Below are 9,590 nucleotides of genomic sequence, written 5' to 3' on the forward strand. Positions count from 1 at the left end.
CAATGTTTGTTGTTGATTTAGAAGGCAAAAGAATCATATCAATGGTCACCAACTATGGTCACCAACAAGTATAGTTAAGCAGTGGCTACAAGGCCTTTTCTGTGGACGACTACAGGGACTTTTATAGGTTGATAGACGAGTGACCAATATATATTTGTAGTTGACCAATATGTTTTATAGTTGTTGATAGGAAGGAAGAAAGTGTAAATAAAACCGCATAAAACAGTGGTTCCTATATCAGCCCACTAATTTCACCCAGGCTAAGCACATATATAAAGATGAATTTAGATTCTTGTATCTGTTTCAGTTTTATATGCAGGTTTATGAAATATTCTTTCATGAGTTGATGAGTAAAAAAACTATATTTATATTTAAAATTTAAACAAAGAAATATATTTTCTTAATACGCCTTAGATAAACGATTTACTTTTTGATACTAAAATAATAATTAAATACACAATGCCGCAATTAAAATTTGAAACATAATTATAAAAATAGCAAAAATATTAACATTTATCGTTTCATTTGAATACTAACCCGTAAATGCTAATGAATGTCCCATCGGGACATATCCAAGTCCCGTCCTACTTTGTACCTTTGCTTCCTTATTTTAAACCCACTTGAGAGGGAAGTCGTGTCGTATAAAGTACTATTTCCGTGTTGATTCCACTTTCTTTTCTTTTCTTTTGTGTACACGATTTGTTTATTTGTGCAAGTTCGTTCAATCCTCTGTTGTTCGGTTCTTTTGAAGTTTATTGTATTGTTCGTTTAATACAAACTATGTTTTGTGCGATATGTTATAATAATAAGCGGACATTTTTCCTATGTTTTTATTTGTTGAAAATATTGTTCGTTTGTGTTTTTTGGTTCTATGCGTGTTTTTTTAGGGAATTAAAATAAACGAACACGTCCACCTTATGGTAACTATCACTGTCTTTTTTGTAATGGATCTGTCACCATACCAGTCTGACGCGCAGAGTCCCGGGTTCGATTCCCGGTTAGACAGATTTCTAAATAATGAATTTAGGTTTCTGTTTCTGGGTCTGGGTGTTTGTGAATTTGTCTCTGTGTTTGGGGCTGTGAGGGTAGAAAGCGTTGAATGTAGAAATGTAAAACGAGCTTGCAGTTCACGTGATCATTTCACCTGAAGTCCTTTGGACTATACTTAACTCTGGGTAGTATCGGAGTGCTATCTGAGGTCGACACAAAGGCATTTCTACCCCTGAGGATAAAGTTGGAATGCTTCGGATAGGTACCTATGGCTTCCTTACCACACTTTTGAAAGCGGAATACAGCAGCACTTAACTGTTGTTATAAAATAAAAATAAGTGTGACTTCAGAATCATTTCACAAGCTGAAAAGTAGGATAAAATATTTAGTTACTAACCGCTAGCTTACCACACCTTTCAAACCAGAACACAGCAGCGCTTAACACTGCTATTATTAGGCAAAAATGAAACTATGGCGTAATCGCCTGAAAATCCTGAAAAGTGTGTCTTACAGTAGGATATTTGAAAGGTGGTAGAACCCTTTGTGGTTCGACTCCGGCGGCACCACCGCCACACCTATTTCTGCCTAATAACATCAGTGTTAAGCGCTGCTGTGTTCCGTTTTGAAGGGTGTGGTAAGGGAGACATACTTTTCCGAGGCATTTCAGCTTAGTCCTAAGGGGTAGCAGCGCATCTGTGGCCGACCTCAGGTAGGTATATCTAATCCTATGAAATGAAATGAAATGAAATATATTTATTTTTGTATAGGCCAACGACGGCACTTACAAATTGTCAGGTACAATTTTTTTCTTAAACTACTACCGGATCGGAACGCGACCTATCTGGGGTTGATTACAGATGTCCATGGGCGGCAGTAGCCACTTACCATCAGGTGGACTGCATGCTCGCCTGCTACTCCTATATTATATAAAAAAAGGATAGTAATGTGATCCCAACGGGTCACCCATCCAACTGCCGACTACCCAACGTTGCTTTTTGTAGATCAGACGTACTTCTAGTGTAACCTCAACGAATCTTATTATAGAAATGTCGTAAAGTGTAGGGATGTGATAAGGACTGAACATCGATTAATTAATAATCGACTTTCGTTTTTAATATCGATTCTTTTAAAATAGTGGATTAATCGATTTTAATAAAAGAAGATCGTAAATAGCAACTGAAATGTAAAAAATAAGATTCAGGAAAAAGATGGCGGGCTGCGTATTGCACACTTCTCATTTAAATAATCGATTTATTTAAAATGTGTTAGTGTATTTTTAAATCAATTATTGGACAAAACTAACGAGTTATCATTTGATTATCTGTTATCTGATGTCTTTATTAAAAATCATTATTATTATTTTAAAAATCGATTATTACACCAAAATCATGATTACTATTTAAACACGCTTTTATTTTAAATTTATTATTCGGTTCTAAAAATCGATTTTCCCCACATCCCTAGTAAAGTGTTTCGTTTGAGATAAAAAGGGAATAAAACCCAGCCGTATGCTTTTATCTCAACTGTAATGAATTTTTAAAGCGTGAAGGAAGGGAATGTAGGAAGGGCTCAGGGAAGATTTATTAACAGGTGGTGTGACGTGACTTTGCTCGTTTTATTACTAGTCGTTGCCTGATTTTGGTAGAGATTTGGGATTTATATTTTCCTACCATTAGGAGCAACGAATGTGTAGTCTTTATATATATATTTCTTATGTGCGTGTGTATGTCACTGAACTCCTCCTAAAGACTGGCCTGATTTTCATGAAATTTGTTATGTGTGTTCAAGGGGACTTGAGAATGGTTTAGATTCACAATTTTGGGAAAAGTTTTTTTTAATTAATTTTTAATTCCTAAGTCGTTGGTGATTTTGGAATGTTTCTAATTGGATTCGACAGACTTCGCTACCATCGCAGTTTCAAATATTCTATCTATTTTTCAAACCCGTAAGTGATAAGGGTTGTTCACCCTTAACATTTTTTTATTTATATGGCAACACAACGTTTGCCGTGTCTGCTAGTATTTATATAAACCTAGTAGTGCCCGCGGCTTCACCTGCTTAAAAAAAACATGAACTACATATAACTGACAATTTGTACCTTCATTGGAATGACAGTGGCGCCATCTGTCAAAAATTGGTCGTACACCTTCATGGTCAGACACCTTCGTGGGCTCAAGCACAACAACTTTGCTAAAGATAATCACATGATCAAATGCATGGTTTACAATTCTATAAAGGACATACAGACATTCATTTTTATATACATAGATTGAAGTAGCAAATGATTAAAGGTAGAACACTATGGATCGAATACGAAGACACCACCGCCACACATATAAACAGCAGTGTTAGGCGCTGCTGTGTTCCGCTTTGAAGGATGTGATAAGAGAGACATACTTATTCGAGATGTTACAACTTAGTACTCTGGTAGCATCTGTGGCCGACCTCGGGTAGGAATCTAATCTTACCTAGGGTTCAGTGATTCCTGACACCCATGGACGTATAACTAACGCCATTTAGAACAAGTTCTTCCCGAAGTAGATGCATTGCCATTCCTGAAGACTATCCATCTAAACGCAGAACCCCTACCACACTCAAACAAGATGACAGTGGTACCTTCCCAGTCAAACACAGACACCACCACCTTTTATAATGTGCCTTATCAGATTCTTAGAGAAATCCCACCCTTATCATTATAAAAAACATTATCACCAAAAGCCTTATTACGGTTGGGTGTAAAAATGCCATAACCCAGATATCAATAAAACTCAGGAATGAAAGAATGAATCTAAGAATTCAAGCCACTAATAATAATAAAATTCATACTTGCCGTTAAATGGGATTATTTTATTCTTTTCTCATTTTCTTCGTGTCCATTGTTATTACTTTACGAGTTTTTACTGTAATTCAAGTTGTAAATTAATATCCCATTATGTTCTTCGGGGCTCTGCTCTCAGAGTAAAAGGGAGCAGTGCTAAGCGCAGATTGATATGAAGTCTATCAATCTGCGCTTAGCACTGCTCCCTTTGAAAAATTTTATATAACTTTCATATTGTGGTTCCACCCCGGCGGCACCTCCGCCTCACCTATTTCTGCTAAATAACCACAGGGTTAGCTCTGCTATATTCTTGTTTGAAAATTGGAGTACAGGAGACATACTTTTCCGACGCATTGCAGCTTAGTCCTCAGGAGACTAAAAATACTGTTATAAAATTGTAGTTGTTGAACGTGGTAGATCTTTTTATATTGTGTCTCCGGCGGCACCACCGGCACACCTATTTCTGCCTAAGGTGTGGTAAGATATACTTATCCAAGGCCCCCAAATTAGTCCTCAGGGGTAGCGGCGTATCTCTGGCCGACCTCAGGTAAGAGTCTAATTTTATTGGGTTGGTTACAGATGTCAATGGGCGGCAGTAGCGTCTAGAAACTAGAAACTAATCACAATTTTAACTATACAAGAAAACATGATAAATATACCTAAAACTCCATAATACTTAATGGTGAGACGCTAGTGTGAATAGCGCGTAAATGATAACACACTCACACTAACTGATCGCACATCATAAAAATGTCCTCACACGAACTAAACTAAGAGTAGAATGGATAGGTGTAATTAAATATAACGTCCCTCTGCATACCGCTAACAAATTATACTCGTGAAACACTCCCTTTTGTGCCATCGTACTAAGTGTAGGCTGGAACTTGAGACTCGACGGTACCGAGCGATTATAACTCTAACTTTACATAGTACTTTGTTTTAACAGATTAACTTATGAATGGGTTGTTTGTATGGTTTTTGTTGTGAACTGAAGTTTATTCGCTTTCATTTATGACGTATTGAAGTGCCGAAATACATATGCGTTGATAACACTAAATTATATTAGTACTTTAGTGTTATTATTTTTTTAATTTTAAAACGCTTTCTACGCTCACAGCTGCACACTTGTATTCCCTGTATCGTGGGTGCAACACACACCACACACATAGACGAATATACAAAGAGCCACACCCGGAACAGATATCTAAATTGATCATTTAAGTATCTGTCTGACCGGGGACCGAACCCGGAACCCTTTGCGCATCAGACCGCTATGTTGGCCGCTCCGCCACGCGGGTCGTCATTTTTATAACACTGAATTAGTTAACGAATGTGCAGTCCATCTGATGGTAAGTGATCACTTCTACTCATGGTGTATCCATAGATTAGTAAAGATTACTCGCTCCTACCAAGCAAAATGTAACCTTATGACAATTGTCACTGTCAATTATTTTCCTGTTTGAAAAATATTAAAAAAAAATGTAGTTTTTAGATCATTTACGAATGAAACGATATTTCTTCGTACTTTTTCCTCGATTTCGTATCTTAACTACGCACATTTTGTCTTCATTATTCCGCGTAAATTACACCATGAGAGCCATTAAACGGCTGACAGAATTGTCAGCCGTTTAATGGCTTCCTTCAATTACAAGGCGGTGAGATATCTATACTTGTCTATGGGTGTATCTGTAATCAGGTGAGATTAGATTTCTACCCGAGATCAGTCTCATATGCGTTTCTAAAAAGACTAAGATGGGACGCCTCGGATAAGTACCTATGTCTATAAAGAATGTTTGGGAAGGTAAGGACACTGCAGTTATTAGCCAGAAATAGGTCTGGTGGTGGCGCCGCCGAAGTCGGACCATAAAGGCTTCTGCCTTCAGATTTACCAACGGCTTACCTTATCTCTAGATTAAGAAAAAAGCCCAAGTAACAAGATTTGTATCCCAGCTAATAATGCTATAATTTGTGGGTTACGACATTTTTACAACCGACCGTAATAAACTGTCGGGAATAAAGTCGTTTTAAATTATCCGTTAATAATAGATAAGCTGTTCTGAAGATTTCGGCCATTTTTGAGGAGCAATTAGTTTTTTAATAGTTATTTTTTTATAGGAGTAGCAGACGAGCATGCATTCCACCTGATGGTAAGTGGATACTACTAGCGGACATCTATAATCAACCCCAGATTGGATTAGATATTCCTACCTGAGGTCGGCCACGGATGCGCCGCTACTATTGAGGACTAAGTTGGGGGGCCTTGGATAAGTATGTCTCCTTTACCACACCCTTCAAACCAGAACATAGAAGCGCTTAACGCTACTGATATTAGGCAGAAAAAGGTGTGGCGGTGGTGCCGCCGGAGTCGCACCACAAAGGGTTCTATCACCTTTATTGTAAATTTTAGTAAAAATTAGGTGGAAAGTCCAAAAGTTCGCTCTGAATTGTTGCGAGCAGGGGTATACATCATACGATTTGTTATGGCGACGCGATTCATCTGGAGGCACGGCAGTGCCTCCGCCAAGTCGAGCCAAAAGAAGCGGCACGGCCGTACCATACTTTTCCCGAAGCGATTCGGCCCATTTTTGACCCCCTGTAACTTCGTTGCATATGAAGCTAGAAGCCTGAATTTTCAGGAGCCAAGCAAGCATTGTATAGACACGGTACATTTCGAATTTCATTCAATTTGAACCAGTAGTTTAAGAATTACAAGTAGTTAAAGTTCGTAATTTTGTCACTCACTCACTGACTGACTGACCGATCATCAAAAGTTTAAGGCACTTCCAGCAGACATAGAAGGTTGAAATTGAGAATACAATTAGTGTTTAGTATATAACTCATAGAAAAACTAAAATATTTTGCAATTTCTGTCCAGTTATCTAGATACACCAACTACATTAAATAACTTTGTATCCTATATAAGTTATATAGGATTACAAAGTTACATTTGCAGTTAATGAATCTGTGTTTCTGTCCGCGAAATGTACGAGTAGTAGGGGAGCCCATTATGTTAAATGGGTAGAAACTCGAGCGTCAATAGGACGTATACGATTGTGTAGATTACACGTTAGAGTGAAGAAAAGGTTGTGTGATATTTTTCGATTTACCGTGGGAATAGTTTCTAGATGATTCGAAAAATGTAAAAAGCAGAGTCAGACATACTCAAGGCGCGGCAGGTTAGTGATAGAGTATATATCTCTGATGCCGGAAATATGTTTATTTGCTGGTTTGCATAGGGGGACAGCCATACGAGAGGTAAAAATGGAAAAAAAAGTAACCAGCACATTAGATTTTCAAAGGGCATATGAAGTTACCCCAGATGAGTCCCCCATTCGAAAGACTGACGATTCGATTCGAAAGACTGTAACTCTTCGAAAATGGGAAAAAAAAGTTATCTTGACACACTCGAGGGCGTAATATTATTATACAGGAAATTCCAGCTGATGTTTTACTTATCATAACCCTTCATGTGACGATTTAGTGGAGGGGTTTTTTATACTGACGATTTGAAAAAAAAAATAGAATGAGAATATATAAAGAATAATGTATTTTCCATAAAATTTGCCTTTTCCTTTAGTTTGTTGTACACTATTACTTTCCAGGGATCCATGCTAATAAATGGCGCTATCAGATAGTGCATATTTTCTAGCATTATTTCCTTTGTATTAAAAAAAATACCGCACTCGAGTATGTCCAGGTATAGATTTTTTGCAACCTTATTACTCCCTAACGCCGCCCTCAAACCATCAGATTATAAATTTATTGTTTTCAGCATGTAATTAAGCTACTATAGATAATACGATTTTTTATTAATAGTCTGATGGACTTCCCTGGTTGAACCCCCCAAATGGATAGTTTAAGATACTCTATAGGATGTAAGGTATCTCCCATATCTTAATCTGCCGCGTTCGAGTCACTCTCGAAATCCCGTCTTGGGCTCCCCTACTATTATAGGCGACGTCAATTGTTTTTATCCTCGAGACAAAAGACGTTTTCAATTCCAACTTCAATTTAAATTCAATTCAAATAATGGGTGAAGTGCGAATCGAACTCGTACACTGAGGGTTCCGTACCACAAAAATATTTGTTTATTTTATTTTTATTTATACTAATTGATGTTATAGCAGCCATATAATGCATTGTGAACATTTCAAATGAAAAACGCTAAAAAATAGCAGGTCCTTATATGTTTGTCTCTGTAGTTCCTGGACTAAAAAAGGGTTACGATATCCCGTGCCTGTCGTAAGAAGCAACTACAAGGGGGCTTCCGGAGTTGGGAGTGGCAAGAGGGAGCTCGAACCGTCCAATAAGTGTCCCCGGGAAGGACGGCGGTATGTGTAGTCGCATACCGTCGTGAACACCGGATAGTTTAGGAGGAGCGAAAACTGTTCTCCCAGGGCAGAGCTCGATCGGGGCATCGCGCTTAAAGGACTTCTGTTACGTTCAGTCGGAGATCCCGGAGTTCTCCAACAAACGTTGAGGACGGCCACCGGAGGATTTTAGTGCGGCTAAAGTCCCACATAACCCGGCGTCACTCCCACGTCGTCGAGTACCTTTTGAAGATTTCCTCCTCATAAAGAAAAAGAAGGCCCTTGTATGGCAACTCTCCTTTATTTGAAAGTTTTTCTTTTTATTTTTAGTACTTATTGTTAAAGCGGCCACCATTATACATATTCCGTAAAATTTTTAAATTTCTATCTATTAAGGTTCCAGAAATAGAGCTCTATGTCAGACAGACAAACGGACAGTTTAGAAATAGGGTTCCGTTTTTACCCTTTGGGTATGGAACCCTAAAAAGTTATATAATATCAAAAACATTCCGAATTTCTGACAAATGTCATGAGAAAAAAACTAGATGTTACGGCTAATGTGCCTAAATCAGTTAAAACGCAGATAGCTTGCCCACTACCTAAAGTACAAAACGAAGATTGTATCAATTTTCACCCCTTGACGTCGACCCGTGCATGCCATGATGCGTCGTCGTGTCATGAATTTACGACAAACATTGTATATTTTCACGAAACAATATCGCTTTGCGGCACGATGTCGCTATGTGTCACGATACGTTGTCGTGTCGTAAAAAGGTATGTGTTTTAGCCCTAAGAACAAGTCTGAAAAGATGTTTCGAATTTTAACTACATAGTTAATCTGCATATTTTCTAGCTAATCTTAAGCGTAGTTAATGTGTATGCTAACGTATTCTACAATCTAACGGTAACATACACAAAATACAATAACTGTCGTGAGGTTAAGCAACTGTCACCGCATTATAAAATAATAATAAGTTTGTTTCCAAGGAAACAAGTGTTTAGGCAAATTTCGGCCTTATTGAGCATAAATAAATGTCTATGAAAATAATTTTTATATGTAAGCACATAAAAAATTACAATGTTCACAATAGAAAATCCCTAATAACTTCTAAACGGATTACCCTAATTACACAATTCCTTTTGCCCTATCCGTTTTAGACATAAACCTACCAAATGACATTAAAGACAAACCAATATATATACGAACAAAAAATCATGTTTTCAACTTACGTAATATTAGGTACGTAACATTTCAACGCAATATTACAAAAATTTAGTTAAGTTCGTTTCAAATGATTCGAAATAGGAAACTACTATATAAATCGAGCTTAGATATCCACTTTATAACATATTCTTGCCATGATCACCAAAAATATCAGCTCCTAGTAGCTTGATAATTGATAGCTATAAAAAAACGAAAATCCACAGTTTAACGTTGAATTTAAACAACCGTCCATTGCACAATTAGGGTA

The sequence above is a fragment of the Epargyreus clarus genome, unplaced genomic scaffold, assembly GCF_041222505.1.
Source record: "Epargyreus clarus isolate Ecla_fem2 unplaced genomic scaffold, WU_Ecla_fem_2.2 ptg000011l, whole genome shotgun sequence".
In the NCBI taxonomy this organism is placed as follows: domain Eukaryota; kingdom Metazoa; phylum Arthropoda; class Insecta; order Lepidoptera; family Hesperiidae; genus Epargyreus; species Epargyreus clarus.